Genomic DNA, 6,675 nt, shown 5'->3' with positions numbered 1-6,675 from the left:
TAATATTTCTTCTCAGAGACTAATCACTTCATGCATGCAGTCCTCTCTCTCGTCCTGCTTCCTATATATAGGACTCGCACTGCAATTTGCTGCCATTATTTCTTTCACTGCATCTTCGTTTTTTTGGTTGAAATCTTCGTTTGGAACTTGAAAACATTAAATCTAGTGGGTGCCTCAACTGCTTCCACCGCTTACTTTTTCAACCTTTCTCCAGCTTATTTTACCTGCCCCTTGTACACGAAACTTTCGTCCTTGCATTCATGCCCTCCTCCTCCTCATCATCCTTCTCTCTCTCTCTCTCTCTCTCTCTCGTTCTCTGTTAAATAAGTCTTCATCTCATTGATATGAAATTTGATCAGATGAAATGCTTCTGCTGAACAAACACCTGCAGTGTCTGGAAAAGAGGGAAGACCCTCAGTTGGACCTTTTGATGCCATGAACCATCTTTCTTCTTCTTTATCTTTTTCGAATTTAGTTACTGGTAAACTGAACAACTAGAATTTGCAGTAAGCGTTGGTTCCAATTCAATCAATCACACGTTAATCACCTGACCATCAAGAGAATATATATGCAGATATTACTTGCTTGTTTATTACTATGAAGGGACAGCATTTCCTTTATGTGTGAAGTCGCTTTAGCGCCATTAAAATGGGAATTAAGAATCCCACAGAGACATGCTTCCACCTCCCTTAGAGCATCAAGATCACGGGTCTTCCTTGAGGGACAACATCAACCTCTTCAGGTAATTAGAGAAGATCCCAAAAACCAGAAAGGAAGTTTCTCACGGTACAGAAATTAATATGTATGCACACCGGAACGTTGAGAAAGACAACTTGACTGAATCCATGCCAACAGTTCTCAGCAAAAGGCATTCCAAGCATGAATACAGATGCAAAAGTGGAGAGAGCAGACCCGTTGCTTGAGAGAGAGAGAGAGAGTCAGCTAAAGTCCAGAGTAGTGGAGTTAGTTGCATCGTAATCACGAGATGCGTCTGAAATCTCGAGGTCCAGTTGACATTTGGGATCATCTTCTTCTGGCATGCCGCCGCATCTCTTTGTAGTCCCATTGATGCTGCTTAAGACTCAGAAACCACTAGTGACAAGTCGCAGCAATGAAATTCTTCCACTGCTTGCTCGATTCTGCCGATGGAGTTTTTACTTCAGTAGTTACTGAGGTTCAGGGTAACGAGTTGACAATGAAGCAAAAGGGAAGCTGTAGCTGACTCAGATAGCTTTGAAGATGATGAAGATGACGAAGATTGATTTCTTTCAACTAAATGAACTCCAATATTACTTGCATCGCTTCCCATTTCAGACTTGTATGATCAATCGATTCCATTTTTTTTTATAATTTTGAAAATTAAGTAAATATCCTCAAAGTCACCTGAGAAAGCAACTTGAATTACAGGCTTTAAGTGTATTATTTGTACCAATAAAAATTATATTAAAATACTAAGAAGAATTTTGGTTGATCAAACTTATCCCATTCAACTTTTTCTCTTATTCATATTTTATGATAAATTCATCTTTGAATCAATTGACAAAATGGCATGGAAATAAAATGAAGTTGGGGAATAATGAAAGATGGAATAAGGGGAAGACAACCTAAGAAATTTGGAAACTAAGAAATAATGAATAAAGATGAAAATCATTGTAATTAGCTTACTAGCATCATAGAGGAGTGTAGTCATGTCTGTGTAGACATGATTTTCTAGTTTATAGCTAAGTACCCACTCTAGCACCAGATAAGTATTTGTTATGTATTCGAGATAGTCCCTTCCGATCATATAGAGAGACTCGTTCACATGGAGGAACTGTAAGTTTTGTTTGAGTTTAGATATGCTAGTCCATGAACTAATTTTGGAGTTGGTATTTTTTGACCACTTGGGGAGGGTAATTTTTTTCCAATTCCATTTTGAATTGGAGACATATATGATTTATCTTGTTCTTCTTTGTTGATTTTCAAAATTACTTAAATATGTATGATGAGTATCTCTCTTATTTTTATCAGTTTTTATATAGACACTTGGATTAAAATTTCTTGCACCCTCCAAATTCTTAACAAAATTATTCATAACATGAATCTTTAGTTTTGGCAACTTTTACTATAATTTTAAATAAAAATTTTGGAATAAAAAATTATAAGATTTTGCAAAAGCTCCTCTAAAACCCTTCTTCAAACAAACATCATTGAAAATGAGAAACCTACACTTACCGATTTTTTTTATATTTAGAGATTATTTTTGCCTGAATAGATTTCATTCTCTCAAGGAGGCACAACTTTGAGGTGGGGCTCACTTACAGATTTGAAGAGGAGAAATACCACACAAATAATTTTTGGTTAAAAAATTGACAATAATCCCAAAAACATAGTTGTTAAAGGTTTCTTTATGCAGAAATTCACACTAAAAAATAGTAACAATAATGTGTCAAATCAAATATTTAGGCAAAATCTCCCAGTGAGAATTTGAAATTAATCTTCACTAAATTTTCTACCAAAAATTTGGTTATCTTTAATAAAAATATTTATTGGAAAACATTTCCTTCAATAAAAATTATTTTGGGTGGATTTTAAGCCAAAAAATATTTTTTATGTAAAGAATATAGATAGAAATGTTTACCTAATTTTTTTATATTTTTATAAGATATTTAGTTGCAATATCTTCTAACAAAAAATAAAATTAATTTATTTTTCTTTCTTGTTTTTGTAAAACTATCATACCCATTTTACTCAAAATTGTTTTTATATTATTTTTGGCAAAAAAATATTTTTATTTAATTAATTCAAATTTTTATCTTTGTTAAAAATAAATATACGAATATATTAAATTTTAATTATGTTGGAAGATGAAGGCATATTGGAAGATGTGTCATTTTATACAAAAATATTATATACATCATTTGCAGTAAGTTGGGAGTTCATGATGTTTTCTCACCTCTAGTTTGAGGGGGAGTGTTGGAAGATGGGCTCCAGCCCACAACACCAAGGAAAACCCACATATCTAAGAGTATTATAAGATGGGTCACACGACCAAAAAAGGTCACAAGATGGGTCGAAGCCCATAAGAAGTAGGACCCACCATGATTACCATGAGTTGTCATCCTTATCACATAAGTTGGAAGATCAAGAAGGACTCACAAAGACATCTTTATCTTATGGTCACGTCCTATAAGAGTTCTAGTTTGAGTTATATTTGGCTTTTATCTATATTGAGTTGTTTAATTATGCTAGAACTTATTTTTAAGTGTTAGAGTTTGGGTATAATTGGGACAAATGTAGTTTTATTGTAATTGGACTCTACTACCTTCCTCTATTATAAATAAAGGTTCATATACTCTGATTATAATAAGTTAACGAAGTCAATGAAGTATTTTTTCTTTCCCATAAATTCAACATGGTATCAGAACAGGTTCTGTGAGTTAACTTGGTTAACCCACAGAGATAATGAGATCCTTTTCTCTAAACCCTAAACCCTAAGTCAATGTTCGTGGTTATTTTTTTTCAATTGATACACCCCTAGATTGTTTTGTGTTTGTCACCTCTATACTAAGATTTTCATATTGAAAATTATATATTTACGGAAAGATATTTGAGTCTACTTTCCAAAAAAAATGAGTTTTTCAAATCGGAGTTATCTACAAAGAGAAATCTAAATTTTAATGAATGAAGGTCAGATTGCAAAAGAGGTTCGAGCAGTAGCAGAAAGTTTCAACTTCCGAGGTATTTTATGCTATCAAGAAGAAGACTTTATATGGATAATTATATAACAAAATAAATATATGTAAGTCTATTTTCTTACCTATTCAACCAATTCTCGATCTGAGTTTTTTATAAGTATATATTGATCTTGGAAGAGTCAATGGTCATTCTGGAAAAAAAGGAGATCCCATGTTTAGTTCGGCCAAATGACAGAGACCAAAATCTATCAGATTATTTATCTTATGATAATTATATTTTATGAAGAGAAGTTATACTTGGATGAAAATTATTTAAGTCTATTTTCAGAAGGAGAAAATTTTATGTCAATTTGATCTATATTTAAATATATATTCGCATTGGAAGAATCAAAGGTCATGTTAGTATTCTGTTGCATTGAAAAATCCGAATTGAAGCCCATCGTTTTGCGTAACTTTTTGAGTGTATATATCAGAAAAATATCTCACTTCTCATTGGATTGAAGGCTTATTTATACATCTCTGTTATTTGGGCTTATTGCTACATCTATGATATTTGGTTCAAACTGGGATCACTGTCATTACCTCCGAGCTTGAGGGGGAGAAATAGATGAAGTACAAGAAATAAGTATTTTATTCCATATGTTGTGGATAAGTTTATGTGACCAAAATATCCAAGAAAGGGGGTACACAAAAGATGAAGTTTTTGCATCTAAGAAAAAATATTCATATCGGATTATGATTATTTCTTGGGTCATTCTAAGAGGTTTATTATTTTGGTTTGTTTTATATGTGTTGGAAGATGATCGTGTTACATTACAGTTGTTGCTATTATATCTCTTTGGATGAAACATTATTATTGATGAAGAGGTGGCCTCAGTACATTTTCTTATACCATAATTTATTTGACTCTAAAAAATATTACGGTTGGGACACTATGAGAGTCAGTGCCCGGATTGGGACACCATAATAAATAAACTCTCAAAAATATCACGGTTGGTATACCATGAGAGTCGGTGTCAGGATTGGGACGCCATTATAAATAAACCCACGAACCCCGCTGTAATGGCTTTTATTACTTATACCACTTGAGAGTTGTTGTCCTGTGGAGGGACACAGTGGTGGACACTTCAAAGCAATGCCAATAGAAGACGTAGTGTGTCCTATATCCAGCATTAGGACTAGAGTATGGAATAATGTCTTACCAACTAGGAGTGATTATTTTACTTTCACTTATATTATGCTAGCAAGGCTTCATGGAAGGATGCAACAGCGTGAAAGGGAGTGTTGGAAGATGTGCCATTTTATACAAAAATATTTTATACATCATTTGCAGCAAGTTGGGAGTTCATGATGTTCTCTCACCCCCAGCTTGATGGGGAGTGTTGGAAAATGGGCTCCAACCCACAAGACTAAGGAAGGCTCACATATCTAAGAATATTATAAGATGGGTCACACGACCAAGAAAGACCTATATGATGGGTCCAAGCCCATAAGAAGTAGGTCCCACCATGATTACCACGAGTTGACATCCTTATTACATAAGTTGGAAAATCAAGAACTCACAAAGGTATTTTTATCTTTTGATCACTTCTAGAAGAGTTTTAGTTTGAGTTATGTTTGTCTTTTATCTATATCGAGTTATTTAATTATGCTAGGACTTATTTTTAAGTGTTAGAGTTTGGGTGTAATTAGGACAAATGTAGTTTTATTGTAATAGGACTCTACTACCTTTCTCTATTATAAATAGAGGTTCATGTACTCTGATTAAGTTAATGAAGTCAATGAAGTATTTTTTTTCCATAAATTCAACAAATTAAAATAATAAGAAAATATATATTTACATAAATATTAGATTGAGTATACATTAAATCAAAAAAATTCTATATAACAAAAATATACATACAAAAACTATTACGCCAAAAAAAAACCAAAAATATAAAATGAAAAAAAAATCTTATCCAACATAGAACTCAAAGCATATACATGCTAAGTGGAAGGGACTTAAAAAAATGGGACAGAAATTAGTGAAAAATCTCAAAATCGTTGCTAACTTATTTTTGACATTCTTTTCCACTGAAAAAATTGACTACATCCTGTTGATGTAGGTTTTTCTATTCGAAAATCAATTCGATCGAAAATGTTAAAAACACTTTCCATTCGTAATTCTGCCAAAATATATTTTCTATTTATTATGAAAATTATCTTTGGTAGAAATTTCTACCCAAAATATTTTTTATTTTTTTGAAAAATAATATTTTTCAATAAAAAATTATGTGGAAAATATTTTAACTTTTTTACAAAAAATATTTTTTGAACATTTTCGAATGATTTTTTATTATTTATAGAAATTATTTTAACATATTTGTAAAAAATTATTTCTAACAAAATTTTCCACCAAATTTTTATTTTTATAGAAATTTCCCTAAAAATATTTAACATTCAAATAATTTTAATTTAATTTTTCGATAAATTCTTCCTCTGACAAACCTCATTTTCCCATTTTTAATATTAAAAATTATCCCTAATAAATATTTAAAAACATATAAAAGTATTCTACAATTCATAAGAAAAATAACAAAGACAAAAAAGCCATGACATATTTTATTTACATACTAAATAAAGATGAATATATACTATACTAAAAAATATGTATAAAAATTAAATATACTAAGTAAAAATAACAAAGACATACATGAAAATTTCCAACAAGCAAGGTGTTATGGGGAGATGTCAACTAAACACCAAGAGGTTGCATGACCACATGTACAAGAGAGATTGTCATTAGCAAAGATGTCATCCCTCATCACCTCTACAAGAAACTAACTCTAGTGCCCTCTAGAGCCTGTGTTCTTAAAAAAATCTACTCTATTCACTCTCTCACCCTACAAATGTATCATCTGAGTTATTCACTTTCCTTGCTATAATTTGCATAAATTGAGGTTGTCCTAAATTCATCAGGTCTCACTTTCTGAGGAATCGTGAAATTCAGGGAATCACA

Source organism: Aristolochia californica, unplaced genomic scaffold, assembly GCF_029961685.1.
Source record: "Aristolochia californica isolate CCGP_79_NKW_82.1479 unplaced genomic scaffold, dmAriCali1.0.hap1 SCAF_14, whole genome shotgun sequence".
Lineage (NCBI taxonomy): Eukaryota > Viridiplantae > Streptophyta > Magnoliopsida > Piperales > Aristolochiaceae > Aristolochia > Aristolochia californica.
Note: the sequence above shows the minus strand (reverse complement) of the source record.